The following is a 17,189-nucleotide window of genomic DNA, read 5'->3' as shown; positions in this document are numbered from 1 at the left end:
TGTCTCTTTTTCGCTTCAGTGACTTTTTCCTTTCACCCTGAGACATGCAAACAGAACAAACAATTAGCGAAATAATTGATGATCAGTACCTTCAAAGCTTGTGGTGACCTGGTTTATGCTTTATAAGCTTAATAATGAGAACACCTCTTATTACTGATTAGTGTGCTGCCTGGTGCTCTCCGATGGTGCTTGGGAGGTACATCTGTATCAGACAAAAGGTTTTTATCTGCCCTTTACAGTTAGTTGGTCCCTAATGAACTGAGCTTTTGTCCCTTGCCATTTTTAGATTCCAATTAAACTTGTTTATAGAATAGACAAATAATTAAAGATGTACTGTTTTCCACGACTTAATATTGTCTTCCAATAGGGTTGTGTTGAAGTTGGTGGCAATTAACATATATAGTAATGTTTTTAATCATTTATGTATTAAAGCACATGCAAAATGTGCCCATGTTTTCTTAGTCTTCTTTGTGCTTGTCAACCCATTCTCTTAACTTGCATTGGGTATGCTAATTACCCTCTGTCAAGGTAGGGTAATTCATCTTTTTCAAGGAAAAAAATCAGTTTTCATTTTCATGCTTGAGAAAGTCAAAGAATGGCAATTTATTATGGAGCTTTCAGAACCAGAAAAGAATGCTTTAAGGTTATGACAAACTGATTTTATGTTGTGCACAGCAAGAAGCATTAAACAGATAAATAGCATGTCATGTTAGAAATTTTATGTTAAAGTATAATTTCTTACCTCTTTTGTTGAATTTTCTATCAACTTGTGTTCTATATTAGGTTCTTCAGTAAAATACCTGTGTAAAATTTCTTATCACAAAAATATGGAGAATGAAATATGGAAAACTTACGGTAGCCATGTCATCCCCAAACAAATGAAAAATCCCTGCAATGCCCAGAGACTATGGTACTTTTAGTTTACTTGTAATATATAAAGGGATACTCAAAACAATATCCTCAAGATCCCATGTGCAGTTTTTAAATGAAGAGTTTAATAAACTCAAGTCTTCTGAATGAGATGGACAACTCTTTAATGTGACTTCCTCTAGGATTTTTCAGGAAATATGTCATATTAGCGAGCATTCCCACATCTCCAATACTGTTTTTTAACCTAACATGTCCTCAATATTGGAATGTGTACTAATGGATTAATTTCTTCATTTACATACTTTTGGTTCATCTGATTTTGGCTTAAGTATTAATGGAAAGGTTATGCCTTGGAATTCTAATGGTAACTGGAGAACTACCTTGGAGATATTATTTGGGTAGGTGAGCTTTTATCTCTCTGAAACATCCAGAAAGTGCCTTGCACAGATACTACAATGGCAAGGAAAGCTATTGCAGTGTGACATCTTTTCAGTTATCATGTTTGTTTTCTTCAACCTGTTGGATAAAAATAGAAAAATGTTCTGTATTCTTGAGGGCTGAAGGAAAAATGGAAATAAAATTCTAGTTGTATTCCACTTATTTTCCCTCTTTGTTCTGCAATTATATAATCTTGGACATTTTACATACAGTACATTTTAGATGACTAGCAATACTTCAGATACTAAAACTTGCTACCCCATTATGTAATATAAATAACTTGAATGATCCATAATTTAAAAATATATATTGTCAACTATGTTTTGAATCTTTGAGGATAATGCCAGGTGGAAATTTTTCCCTAATGCAATTATGGTCAGCGTAAGTACCATATTATCAACTCCTATACAATTGAGATTTCAGAATAGGTCCTGTGTACATGTAGTTGGAGTATGTATGTAGAAACATAAAATCAAGTTGTTGGATTAAGTTTTTGTCCCTGTAGCAAAACAGGTTGCTGGATGAGCATGGCACATGAATGAAGTGTCAGTAGCCAGTAGACTGCTCCCCAGGGGTACCACACAGTGTGCTCCCACAAGTGGAGTTGCAAGCTTATGAAGAGTTAGTTGTATTTGTTTCCAAACCCATGAATGTCATTTGTACTTATCATTTTAACCATGTAAAATTACTTTTAATTGCATTTTATATCTGTGAAATAATAGTACAAAAAGAGAGCTATGTTTATGTAACAACTGCATTGAATGCTGTTGAAAAACTTGTTAAAGTTACAAAATAAGTGTAGGTAGAATTAGATTTGGGTGAGTCAAGGAAATACAAAAATCTATCAGAGCACCCCAATCATATTTCTGTCCAGGTCTCTGTAAGTTGAATAATCTACAACTAGAACTCATAGAAAATGCAGTATGAATGTGGCTTATGGAAGGAAATAGCAGTCAGCAGACAGGCCCAAATTCAATGAAAATGCACAAGCAGAAATGAAAATTATTTCATTCTTCATTGAAATACTGGTGAAGTAATGTATAGCCATATTTCAATTTAATAGGAATACTAAAGACATATATTCTTTTGACTCTCTCCCACTTTAATTTCCTTTTTGATTAATTTGACAACTAATTTTCCCTTTTCCTTCTGATAAGAGACATCTAATGCAGCAGATAAGTGGAATTTCCTTATAACCAAGTACTTTGGATAATTCATTAACTAAACACCTTTGGATGGGAGCCCAGACTCTCACTTATTTTCCTGCATTTTGTTCCATGGGGATGTTAAGGTGAAATAACTCCAGAGCATGGGGAAATATCATTGTCTTGATTTAAAGCTACTAAAATAGCTAAATATGGTTAAGCCAAGTGATTCATTCAGCATCAGATCCTTTATATAGTAGAGTGTCTATGTAATCTCACACTAGTTTACTTCTCAAAACATGCATCCTGTACATTTATTTCTGGAAATATAATTTCTTCAAACACTAGCTGTTCTCCTTTGCTGAATAGTAGGCTATCTGGATTTTGGCAGCAGGTTCCAGGATTTCTCCCATTTATATGCATATCTAGTGCAGGGTATGTAAGTGAGAACTAGACCCTGGATAACCGACACATTAGCATGTGTGAAAATAGCTCAATTAACAGGTATAATGTGAGAATGTCCATTAATTCCTTAAGAAACAATGGCTCATAGTGCTAGGACCAATGCAGGGTCTTGCAGATGGTGTCAAACCAACCGCGTTTGCAAAGACACAATGCAGCATCTGGAGGGCTGGCAAAATCCAACAACTTCGGAGACAGCAAGTCAGATTTGATCAGAGAGACCAACACTTGACCACATGAGTATCTCAGCTTCCTGGGATGTGTTCCAAAATCCATCCATCTCATCCAGTGTGACAGTCAAAAAAGTCACACTTCACATCTCTGCATCAAGCCATGTCTCTGACTGTCACACAACTCGGCCTGCTTGACAGAATAAATTTATGGCATCCTCCAATGGCTTCCTCACCTTTTTTTAAATACATAACCTTTTCTTCCCCTTAAGTAAAAGAATATGCTTGATAGACACACTGAACTACAAGTGCAGTTTACTGTGGACAAAGGAAGAGATCAGGATTTTTCTAAATTCTTTGATTTTAGAAAATTCTTCTTCCCAACATTTGTCACCTGGTGGAAATAAGGGCACCAAGCACTATAACCGTCTGAGCCTGTGTGCGGTGGTTAAGAGATAGGGCTCTTTCTGACTTTTTGTTGCTTCCTTTTTTTTTAAATTGAGATAATGTTAGTTTACAACACTGTATATGATTCAGAGGTATAGGTTCTACCTCTTCAGATGTCTGTTATCACACCACACCCATAATCAAGGCACCTATAATCCTCCACCATAGTCCATTGGACCCCCTGCACACCCTGCTGTCCAGTCTCCCCCAACCCCCACCCCCAGTAGCTTCAGTTGTACAGTCTGCTTTCTGAGTGTGAATACCGTTATCTATTACCAGCTGAGTGCCACTGGGGCCATGGGTTTAGTTTTATCTTTTGCTTTTCATTGGAGGAGAAAGAGGTGGAAGGCTAATAAAAAATATCTATCTCTAGAGTGTCAGGAGACTCTGATATGTGTAGAATATTTAGCATATTGTCTAGCATGAAATGCAAATGTTAAGTATATGCTACTTTTAAGTCTCAGCTGTTTCATAACCATTTCAGGTTATGTTATGGTTGTGTTCAGGTTATGTCACAATCATGAGAGATATTTCAGGGTGGGGCCTCTGGAAAAGGAACTGGGAGGTGGTTTTCCATCTCTAGTGTAGGCTTATGGGAGAGAAGAAAAGAAACCTTCTTAAAGTGTACTGTCAAGTTTGCCAGGATAGGAGCATACACCCTGGTGCTGTTTAATTCTTTTATATAGAATTGGTGGCAGAAGGTGAGTAAAGTAAGGATTTGAGGATTCAGGATTCTAGTCATCTTCCTATCTATTGTGTCTGAGTAATAGTGATAATAAAAACCATAATACAGACACAGTAACATGTTTATTACAGGCCCAGGTATTATTTAAAGCACTTTTCATATATTAGCTCATTTTTCAGTCTCAACTTGCTCTAGCTTACAAAGTCTTATGCAGATTTTATAGAGAAAAAAACTGATGTACAATGGTTGAATTGTAAGTGACAGAGCTATAATTTCAACCCAGCAATGTATGTCTGGCATCTGAGTTGGGCTATATTAGGAATACACGTGTGTTTAATTATAATCGATATCATTGTATTGTGCTATGACTTTTAACTCTTCCATTGCTTTTATTTTTCCCAAAAGTAAGAATTCCATGGAAATCAAAAATAATGATCATTAAGAGCAGATATAGTAAAATCACTGATATTAGAAGCTTCCTTAGGCATTCATTATTACTTATTCTATAGGTTTTTCAGGAGAAAATAATTGAGAGGCATTTTCTACTGGGGATGAGCTTGTGTTTTGTGAATGATACCATCATTACTATTAAATCAACAAACCATAGACAAGTGTTTAAGTGTCATGTCAGTCTCTAAAACAGAAGCCACCATGATATTTTGGTTAGAAATTAAAAATTCCTCTATGTGGAAATTCATAGCTTACACAACTTTTGTAAATTCTGAGAGCATGAAGCCAAGAAACTTTTTAGGAAATAATTGAGGAAATCCAAAAATACTGGGTTTGTAGGGAAGCAGCAGCCAATGATTTTAATTGCAAGTAGCAGCATAGTGGGTAATTTCCTTGTGGAAATCCTCCACAGTCAAAGGCAGGCTGCAGCTCACATAATCAAAAAACTTCCTAACTGTAGTCACCTTGGGGAATGAGCCTCAAACAGTGAAAGTGCTCAGTAGGTAATAAGGGCCTTTGAGAGGGCCAAGGACATATGGGAAGGGTAGTTCCAAACTTCCTTCCTGCTCTGCTAAGTGAATGTAGATGGGAGCAACATTTAATGTAGACCCTGCACTTGTCCCACCACCAGCTACAGATAAACCAAACTAATTAATATATTTCATATCACTATATTTAGTGCATAAAGATTTTGATACCTATTATTTCATATGAAAAATATAAAATGCATAATTTTAAGTAAAAAAAATCTCTATAGACCCTGTACCACAGTGATATACAGCTTCAGGAAGTCAGCCTGTTCATCCTTTTACTTCTCATCAAGGTTTTGTCAATCATGCCAAGAAAATTATTTTAAAAAACCATCATAGGAGAGTTCACTTTATCCTGTGACAGTGACCTAATGTTCAATTATTAATTCAGCAGATATTTACTGGCCAGTTTCTGTACTCAGAATGCTGAGGAAGTACTTCATTACTATGGTCCAGGCCTTATACAGGGTTTTAATCAAAGACTTTATAAGTGAATAATTTAATTCTGTATCATAAAAATATTAAGATATTTTCTTGCCTGTCAGATACTATAAACATTATATGTTATTAGTAGAAGACATATATACTAGAAGAATGCTAAAGAATTTTAAACTTTCATGGCCAAAGAAGATGTTAAATACATGGAATTTGAGCAAGGACTTAAAGAGAAATGATCTAGGTGCTGTCTCAAGTGATTTAATTACTTGCAAACTAAATCTAGACTCTACCAGCTAGGTACTGTTCCTAGTCCCATTGTATTTTGGTGGTAGCCAGGCTCAGAGATGTTGTGTAACCTCAGTTGCTTGGCAGACATTGTTGGAATCTCAAAAATCCAGGTTAGTGAGATGTTAAAGCCTCTTTCAACTTCATATTCAACATCAACTACAATTTAAGTTTTAAATATATACTGAGATAGAGAGCTCCCAAATGTTAGTTTACATACTTATCAGGAAAGCTATAAAGAGGGCCCAAGTTTTACATAAAAGTTAGATATAAGTGCATAATGAAATAAGTGTCTTTTATATGTCTGCTTATATCAACAGCAACCCATTGGTATAATTGTGAATTAGGATGGTCTAAACTCTTTTGTAGTCAACACTTAATTGAGTTGAAGTCATGGCCATGTTGTACTTGATGATCCAATTTAGGGAAAGAATTTTCATTCATTTATGAGGCTGCCTGACAATGTGATTAAGAGTGTGGACTCAAGCTATACTCCCTGGTTTGGAACCTATCGCTGTTACTTACTAGGTACGTAAGCCTCAGACTTTTCATCTAAAAATTAGGAGGAATATTAATTCTTACTGAATTTATCATCTATTACTCCATGACAATTGCCGCAAAATTGAGTCAGGAATCCAGGCGTGGCTTAGCTGGGTATCTCTGTATCAAGGTCTCCCCAAAAAGCTGTATTCAGTGTATCTTAGGGTATCAGTAAGGACTGTGGGGTCACCGGAAGGTTTGATTGGGTGAGAATATGCTTCCAACTTCACAATGTTCTTAGTAATTTTCAGTTCTTCACAGACTACTGGACTGAGGAATTTAGGTCCTCTCTGGCTATTGGTAAGAAGCTTCTCTGTTCCCTGCCATTTGAGCCTCTTCATGAGACAGCTCAGAATATGGGCAATGACTTCTCTCAAGCAAATTGAACAAAGAGAAGGCAGAAGATGGAAGCCACAGTCTTCTGTAACCTAACTTCAGAAGTGACATCCCATTACTTTTGTCATATCATATTCATTAGAAGCAGATTTTATGTTCAGCCCAAAGTAAAGACAAGTTGATAACAGTTGATTACAGAAAGGTGTGACTACCAAGAGGTGGAGATCATAGCAGGTTATTTAGAAGGTGCCTACCATATCTTCTGAATTAGTTTGTATGTTAATATATGTAAAAGATCTCAGAACAATGCTTAGAACTTAATAAGTGATATGTGTTAGTTGGTAAGTATTAATATATCCAAATCCAAATGCTTAACATTCACTTAGTTTCTACTTTTAAGAAATGCAGCCCGAGATAACATATAAGCAGATAGTGAAAAGTCATAATGGAGCTGTGGTTATTGAAAAAAAAGAAATCATCACGAAGAATGGTGAATGATGAGAAAAGTTTTTTTTATATTTTATTTTATATAATTCTTACATCATTTTTCATTTTTGCACAATGTATGCATTTTCATTTTGGTTATATTCCCCATACAATTGCACCACTCTTTATTTTGACCATAATCTTTACTCTCCCCGCCCCTCCCATGCCCCCCATAGTGTGTCTCTGGTTTATAGTTGTTTGTTGAGTTTGATTTTTTCTTTCTTATAGTTATTCTTTTTCCTGTTCCCTTATTTAGGTTTTCTAGATTCCTGCTATGAGTGAGACCATCCGGTATTTTTCTTTTTCTTTATGACTTTTTTCGCTGAGCATGATCCCTTCTAGCTCCATCCATGTTGCTGCAAATTGCATGTGTTTATCTTTTTTTGATTGCTGAGTAATATTCCATTGTGTGTATGCACCACATCTTCTTGATCCAGTCATCTATTTTTGGGCATTTGGGTTGTTTCCATAGCTTAGCTATTGTAAATAGTGCTGCTGTAAACATAGGGGTGTACGTGCCTTTTGGAATTAATGTTTCTGTGTCATTTGGGTAAATACCTAGAAGTGGAATTGCTGGATCATATGGAAGCTCTATGTTTAGTAGGTCAAGAAATCTCCATACAGCTCTCCATAGTGGTTGGACCAGTTTGCACTCCCACCAGCAATGCAGAAGAGTTCCTTTTTCTCCACAATCTCGCCAACATATGTTGTTGCTAGTTTTTTTTTTATAAATATGTGCCATTCTCACGTGTAAGATGGTAACTCATTGTAGTTTTGATTTGAGTTTCCCTGATTGCAAGTGATGTTGAACATTTTTTCATATGCCTGTTGGCCATTTGCATTTCCTCTTTGGAGAAGGCAAAGATAAACATCTGGACTTCATCAAATTAAAGAGCTGCTGCACAGCAAAAGAGACAATAACCAAAACAAAGAGAAATCCCACTGACGGGGAGAAAATTTTTGCACACAACACTAATGGTAAAGGACCGATGACAAAAATCTACAAAGAGCTGATGAGACTCAACAAAAACAAAGAAAATAATCCAGTCAAAAAATGGGCAGAAGGTCAGAAAATATTTGATTAATCAAGCGATATTTGTATTAAGTTCCAAAGTATGCATGAGAAGTAAGAGAAGAGAGTGTGGACAGGGAGCTATGGAAGTCAGTGAAGCAAAGCAGTAAGGTTTTCAGGGTAGCTGGGCAATATCCAGGAAACCATGGGTAATCCAAGTCAATTGAAGCATCCAAACTATGCTTCTAAACTGGGAGATAACATTTTAACTGGAGTGGGAAGGGCACAATTTTGGATGAGTCAAGCTGACTCAGTTAAGGGTGAAAAGAAGGATTTACACCTGGTTGTTGAGAATATTGAAAGGAAGTCTGATGTATTTGCACTCAATTCAGTCAGTAGCAAGAAATATTGAAGATAAGGAACAGAGTATCACACATGAAACTGAACTTCAGGAAGTTTATTTTGGTAATTGGAAGTAAACTGGATTGGAGCAAGGGAATTCTGAAGAAGACCTAGTTAGATCATTATTATAATAGTTAATTATGGATGAAGATCTATCCAAACTAGAGCAGTAGCAGTTGGATGGTGAGGAAGGGGATGAATTTCAGAGAGGAACAGTCTCAGTTAATAATTTTGTTATCTCACTGTAAGATTAGGGTTAGACTGACTGCCTATAGGATTTGGGGAATAGATCTAGAGACAAATCCTGCTGTTGACAAATTCTGTATCACCTTGGGCAAATTGTTATTCACTCTTTCAACCTTCGTTTCTTTGCGATGAGAGGATTAAATGAGCTAATGTTTGTAAATATATATGTGCCAATAAGGTGCTGAGCACAGCAGTATATACTCAATAAATTCTAGTTTCAGTACTCTGGAAGGGTTATTATTTACAAATAGTACTGTAAATAAAATTCTAGGTTAGTATTTATATCATTAGTCTGCTTATAATGGGTTTAAACTTTAACTAATATATATGTATAATCTATTTCATTATAGATTTAAAATTTCATTAATCTTTTCATTATAGATTTCAAATTGAATTCATATATACATGTGTGTATATATATGTTTATATACATATATATAAATTACTCTATGCCATGGTTTTCTCAGAGAGATTTCAAATTGAGTATACACACAAACACACACATATGTAAAAGCAAGAACTGCCAACTTTTACTGATCTATCAATTTATGCCCAGCACTGTACAGAGCATGATTCATGCATCTCATTTAGTTCTGCCATCAGTCATATGACATATGTGTTTTATCACCTGCTTTTTTAAGTTAAGAAATTTGAGTCTTAGAGAAACTAACTTTCATAAAACCCAACAGCTGATAAGAGGCAGAGTGCATGTTTGAACAGGTTATTGTTTATTTCAAAGCCTTGCCCTTAACTATTGTGTGAGCTGCTGTTCTGAAATATGAGTACACACACATCTTTCTCTTTCCATATAAATCTCACCTGATATACCTTTTGTATAGGGGGATTTGCTAAATCAATACATGTTTGTTGATGAAGACCCATCATTCATGTCCCAATTGAGATGATATGGCTGCCATTTTTTTGGCCTCATACTCTCCTGGCACTTCACCTCCTGAGTGATAAATGTGGTTTTACTCCTTACTATTTTGGCACTGCTCAAGTGCTTTAAAAATGTTCCATTCCTGACTTGGAGAGGTGATTTACCAAAATGTCAGTCAGAATTAATTTGAATGATATTCATTGCAGTTCCCCAAGGCCTAGAGTTACTGGCATGTTGTTTTTGGATGTCATATTTTGATGGGAGATAACATTTTAACTGGAGTGGGAAGGGCACAATTTTGGATGAGTCAAGCAGTAAGTCACCAGGGACTATATTCATAACTGTATTACTGCTCTGCTTTTACAGGAGTTGTCTAATCACAGTGATTCTAAACCATTTAAAAGTTCCAGCACCCTATTTTTTTATTTCATTTTGCAAAAATCTTTCTCCTTAAATTACTCTATGTCATGGTTTTCTTAAAGAGATTTCAAATTGAGTTTACTTTGACGGATTTTTAAAAATTATCCTATTAACAGTGAGATAATTAGAGCCATTCCAGGAGGCTACAATATGAGGATTTGGAATTATTCCATAATTCAATATTTCAGTGATATTTATTCAAATTAACTTGGAGAATCTGAAATTCATTTTCCTTTTTTTTAGGTAACATAGTATTTTTATAAACAACTTTATTTAAAGTATCTTTGGCATATAAACTATATATATTGAAGGTATACAACTTAATATGTCTGTGAGCAAATATATACATACATATGTATATATGCACACACAAATGTATATACATATATATATAAAATAACTTAGTCAAGCTAAATAACATTGATTACCTTTATATAGTTATTGGTATATGTGTGTATGTAGATTTGATTTAAGATTTATCATCTTAGAAACTTTCAGCTATACAGTACAATATTGTTGATTATTACCATGCTGCATTTTAGACCTCCAGGGCTTATCCTGCATAACTGAACCTCTCTGTACCTTTTGACCAACATAACACTTCTGGGAACTACCATTTTATTCTCCACTTTTATGAATTCAACTTTTAGGTTCCACATGTATGTGAAATCTTGTAATTTTTGTCTTTCTGTATCTGGCTTGTTTCACTTGCCTACTGAAAATAATGCCTACCTTAGATTTATCATCTTCTGAATTATTGCTAACTGGCCAACAACTTTGTTTTGACTTTAGCACACAGTATTGCCCATATCTTTTTCCTAACTGCTTTTTAGAAAAGCACTAGTTAAAATAGATGATTTCATCCATTTTGTTACAAATGGCAAGAGTTCATCTCTTTTTTATAATTGAGTAGTATTCCATTGTGTGTGTGTGTGTGTGTGTGTAGCACATTTTTTCTAATCCACTAATCTGTCTATAGGCACTTAAGTTGTTGCTATAACTTGGCTATTGTAAATAGAGCTGCAATGAAAAACAAACACTTTTGCTCATCAAAAAGGACATTAAGAAAATGAATAAACAATCCAAAAAGTGAAAAAAAAAAACAGAGATGATTATATCAAGCCAAATGACTTTCCTACCGTATTTTTGAAATTGTAACAAGATCTGGTAATACCAGTATTGGACAGTATTTATCAGGCACCTATCTATATACCTGGTACAGTTCAACCATTATATAGACTTAGATAATTCTAATTTTTCTACTTCTCTGGTATTACTGTTGAAGGTAATGGACACAGTGAAATGACATCCAGTAAGTTAAGGTGTTTCATTGCAAAGAGGTTGCTAATGAAAGGCCAACGCAGTTGTTTAGATCAATTGTCCCCTGCTTTTTAAATTTCAAAGACTAGACATCTTTTTCCCAGACTTTGAAAGTCAAATGTAATGATGCTCTGCTCTTAAAAAAAAAAAAAAAATTGAATATAGCTAAGTTTTATTTTGGAAAATAATGAAAATGTGCTTAGAAAGCATTATCTCCCAATGCCATTCTTATATAAGAAATAGTTTTATACTTTAAAAGTATAAGAAAACACAATCTCTGAAAAAAATACATATCTTCCCAAGATAAGGTAGTTTCAGCTGGTACTAGTAGGGGTGTGTGTGTGTGTGTTTGTGTGTGTGTGTGTGTGTGTGTGTGTATCTCATGGTTCTTACTTTGCTACAGACGGTATAAACTCTGTAACAGCAATGTTCCAAGGACTTGTATTTAGGAATGATTAACTTTTGTTATGTAGAACCAGTAGATATTTGTTTTCTGTCCTGAAACTAGAAAAAGATTAGAGGAAAAGGAGATAATTGTAGGAGTTTTTTAAAAAATAAGATACCAGTGATGAAGTCATTTTTAAATATAGGTATCCTCTGGAATAGTCTTGGACATAGAAATTTTTAATTGAAATTTTTAATTTTTAATTGTAATTTTTCAATGAAGAACTTATTTGGTAACTACCTCTGAGGAAAAAATAAAACCTGCATAAAAAATGAGATATGGAACAAGAGGTAGGATTATCCCTTTTGGCATCTAACTAATATAACTGGGGGAGTTTACAAAATTTAAATTTTTAATCATGGTCAGAGTGTTACTGAAGAGCATTAATTCTGTTAGAGAAAGCAAAAGCATGGGTAGAATTATTTCTGAAGAAGTAACTAGAAAATTTTCCCTTTGAAAATGCTCTACTTGAAATAAATGCATACATATCACTCTTAAAGGTAAGTGCAATCAATCTCTTTTATAGGAGTTTTTCCTCTAAGAACATGTATTTCCTGGTAGGGAAATGTTATTTTATATTTTTAACATATATTTTTATTTTTTAATATATATTTCAATATATATTTTATTTTTATTTCACATCCTGTCAATTTTTTGACAGTATAGGATTTCTCCCCTCAATTGTGGCCACCATAGCTCTCTCACTACCAAAGCACCCATAGTCCTCCAGCATAGTCTATTTTGCTCTCTTTTTCTCACCTTTTCCCTTCTCTTTGCCCTCTCTCCCTCCTGGATGGCTTAAATCTGTGGTCAGCTTTCAAGGGTTGTTTTTAGTTTGTCTTTATCTGACCCTTTGTTTGGCTTTGGAATATTCCACATATAAATGAGACCATATGGTATTTGCCTTTCTCCTTCTGGCTTATTTCACTGAGCATAATCCCTTCCAGCTCCATCCATGTTGCTGTAAATGGCATGAGTTTATCTTTTTTGATCACTGAGTAGTAGTTCATTGTGTATATATATATGCCACACTTTTTTGATCCACTCATTTGTTTTGGGACATCTAGGTTGTTTCCATATCTTGGCTATTGTAAAATACATAATGCAGGAAACAGGAAACAACCTTTACCAACTAATTCTGGAACACCTTGCCTGGAAACAGTAATGCCAGGTTTTGCCAGGAAAAGAGCTTCTCCCTTAAAGTTGGGAAAGCAATCCATATTATCTTCCTTTCAGGGTGTGGTTGTTGGGTGTGGGAAAGGTTTTTCAAAGTAAGAATATATAATTGTTAAGACTAAACCAATATATCTAAATTTACTCAAAGGTTGCAAGAGACTCCATATTCAATGGAATTTCACCTTTCTTTGAACTGTCTTACATTTTTGCCTATAAACAAATTAAGAACCCCTTTGTCTTTATTTCAAATAATGAAATTAGGGATTTATACTAGATTCCAAAACACAGTAAAATAAAATATTTACATTACTACCTTTACTACTTGATAATGGTAATGCCCTAGTAGTTGAATGCAAAAAAAAAAAAAAAGTTTTGTGGGCCAGAAATTCCCTCCTTCCCATGAGGAGATCATTTTGTCCCTTTATTGATGCTGCTCTAAGAAGGTCACTGGATGGGGTAGTTGAAGAGCACTTGAGATGCCCGGTTTATAAAAAAGGAGACACAATAATGTTACATAAAGCAACTTTAGCCTCCTCACTACTCATAACTTATTTTCAATTGCAAAACTATATTTTTCAGATCTTAAAAATAGTGTAATTTAGCATAAGGTAATCAGTAAGCAAAGCAGTGGGGTGAGATGCATAAAGGACCGAGAGTTTACATATGGAATGTGGCGTGCAATCAATGCATCTCTTGTCTCTGTTAGTGCGGCAGTCCAATACCTGGAACCATATTTTCTCTGGCTTGAATAATATCCCCGTTAGTGGATTATTATGAGAATTAAATGAGTTAATATATGAGAGTTCTTTGAATGGATCCTGGCATGGATCCATATGGAGCAGTGTTCTCCAAAATATTATATTCCTCAGAGACTGACAATCCAAGCATCTATTTATGGTAAAGCTATATTCTTGTGTGTTTTCTAACATATTTAACATTTATGAGTATTGTCTATTTCATAAATACTGCATATATGTATATAGAAAGTGTATACTTTTTTAATAGTCATATTGGTTGGGAGATCATTGATATGATGGTCCCCTAATTTTTTTTAAAAATTGAATTTAAATTAGTTTTTCTTAGGAAGAATATTTATTCATAGCAAATTATTTTGTTTTAAGGTTATATGTTTTTTTTTTTTAAAGACTAAACCAATAGCTCTAAATTTACTCAAAAGTTTCCTTTTCTAAATCATTTCCTCAGAAAGTCCCCTACCAGGACATAATTCTTTAAGTTAATAAATCTTCAGATAATTTATATTGATACTTTCCTTGAAGACAAAGAACTATTCTGGGTTTCATGTTAAGATTTAAAAAGATTTTACTTGGGTATTTGTAAACTACTCTTAACTCCTTTCTACTTCCCCTTTATTTAGATTTTCTACTGTACATTGATATATTAATTCCCCAAATTATCTACTGAAAAATCTAAGGACAGGAATATAAAAGAATCATTAGGTAGGAGAATGTTTTCCTATTAAAGTTGCATATTTCAAAACCTGCTTCAAAACATATGTCCCAAGCCATTTTGTTACAACTAAAGAATAAACCTGTGCCATTGCATTTAGACTGAAAATTAGCAGGAAGCTTTTGAAAACACCATTGCAGCTATGGAACAAATATATGAAATAATTATTACCTTCAAAAGTTCTAGAAAGACTTGCTTCCACAAGATGTCATTATATAAATGATCTTTGGAGGGCCTCAGAGCTCATGATAAAACTACCAAATTGCTTATTAAGGAGCAAACAACAGCTCTGCTGAGATAAGTGTAACAGGCTTAGAAAAGCACATCTATGGTGCAGTCCACCTACACAAATTCAGCTCCTACAGGAACACAGAAAACAGTTTGGAATTCATTAACATGCAGTATTTACTCAAAAAGCTACAAAAACATTGTGTTTGCATAATTTTATCAATTGTCAATAGCAGTGCTTGCCAACATTCATATCTTTATTGAGATGCAAAATTAAGAGCAGGAAGAAAGTTTGTATCAATATTAATACTGAACTCACTTGAAAAGATGACATTTATTAATAATGCATCTGGCTCAACATTCGCAGTGGTATTTAAAGGCTAAACACAGTCCCAGCGCAGGGAACATTTTTCAGCCAATCTTTTTTGTCAGCCACCTTATAGTTTTGAAATATATAAACCGTTTTTTCCATTCCACAAATGGCTACTTCCCCAAAATTCTATTGAAATTTGGGATGGGCTGGATGTAGTTAGAACAAGAGCAGTAATAAGACAAAGATTACAATGCATTAAACATTTTATGAAGAATTGTGTTGGTGCAAAGCATATTAGTTTTAAGAACTCTATGTTTGGAGAACAGCTGGTGTGGGCTGAACATGGAAACAACTGTTGTAAAACAAATGTTAAGGAATTGCTGTAAACAAGACTTCATTTATTTACAGTATGTTTCACTTCTTTTTTTCTCTATCTTTCACTCTATCTATATTCATTCTGGACAATACAACCAGAATGGCAAAAGATTCCAGCCCAGAAGTGTGTGTGTGAATGTGTGTGCAATGGGAATGTTATAAACATACACATTCACACACATATATATTGTGAAATATATTATTGTTTATATATACCAGTATTTATAATTCTGTGTCTGCTTTCTTGAGTTGATCTTTTGTATCGAAAACTGTAAAAGTGGAATACTGGTGATACTGAGGCTGTGCTGTGAGTTGTAAATTAGTAAAACCAAATCTCACCTCCCATATAAAAGCATTTTTCCCATATTCTTCATGACTAATCATTCCTGTGTTTGAATCTGACTTTCAGATTCTAATGCTCTGTGGACACATAGTCACAATGACTTTATATTGTTCAAAAACCAGCCACATCTCACGTGTTTGGAACTTGAAACCTTATATTAAAATGTGAGGGTACTGGGCCTCCCTGGTTGAGCGCAGCACTGAGAAGCTGTCCGTAGCCTCTGCAGTGCCTGTTCAATCTCCACTGGCCACAGAGATACCCACATGGCGCGGCAGACCTCTCCTGTCTCGCCCGCTGCTCCCCTCAGCAGTGTATTTCAGTCAGTCTGCCTGTTTTGTTCCCCACTCTGTTCTTTGGTGAATCCTCTCACCCTCCCCCATATCTAGGCTGTACCCCGGTTCTCGTATAAATAAATAAATCTTTAAACAAATGTGAGGATACTGAGAACACTTGAAGTCAGGCAGGCCCCTTGGACTCCACTACTCCCTTTACTGCCCATGAATTTCTCCCTATTGCAAGATCCTAACACCTTGTCCTCTTCAGTCTGCTGTCAGTCAATTTCTGCTCTGCTGTTCAGTACTAGAGTGATTCATGTATCAATGTGTTTTTCTTACATTTTTTAATGTTTTGCCCTTGTATGTTTCCCCTAATGAGTGCACTTATGCAGTTTAATTAAAAGAAAATGAGAAGATTGTTGATGAAAGAATCTAATGGAAAGCTTCTTATGCAATTTTTCCTTAGCATGTAAACTCCTGGAGGGCAGGAGGATGTTCTAAATGCCACTCATTTTCTTCTTCCTTGCAGGCTTAAGTAAATACACCCTTGTTTTCTAGAAGACACTGGCATCACTATGTCTTGATTCTTGCTAAATTTTACCTCTCACAAAAACAAAAGGACCACTGCTGCCCAGTGGGCAATGGCTGCCTGTCATAGAACTTTCAAGGTTCATTTTGATCAGTCAAGAAACTAGATATTTCATATTTGTGTGATCTGTGTTTTGTGACTTACCTGAGCTTAAAATAACCAGTGAGGCTTTAAAGTAATCCCCGCCCCCAAGCTTGCTCTCTTTTTCAAAACATAATTAAATAGTACATGTAATTAACTCTCTACAGCTGCTATTTTTGTAGTCTTTGCATTCCTTAAAATTTTTTAAATTGAAATATTGGGAAAATATATTACAATGTATGAAGTAATATTAAACACTCAGTATACTTCTCTTTTTTATTCACACACCAGCTCCTAATACACTAGGAATCCTCATTAGATCACGCCATGCTTCT

The sequence above is a fragment of the Talpa occidentalis genome, unplaced genomic scaffold, assembly GCF_014898055.3.
Source record: "Talpa occidentalis isolate TD23 unplaced genomic scaffold, MPIMG_talOcc4v2.1 talOcc4.11, whole genome shotgun sequence".
NCBI classification, from domain to species: Eukaryota; Metazoa; Chordata; class Mammalia; order Eulipotyphla; family Talpidae; genus Talpa; species Talpa occidentalis.
Note: the sequence above shows the minus strand (reverse complement) of the source record.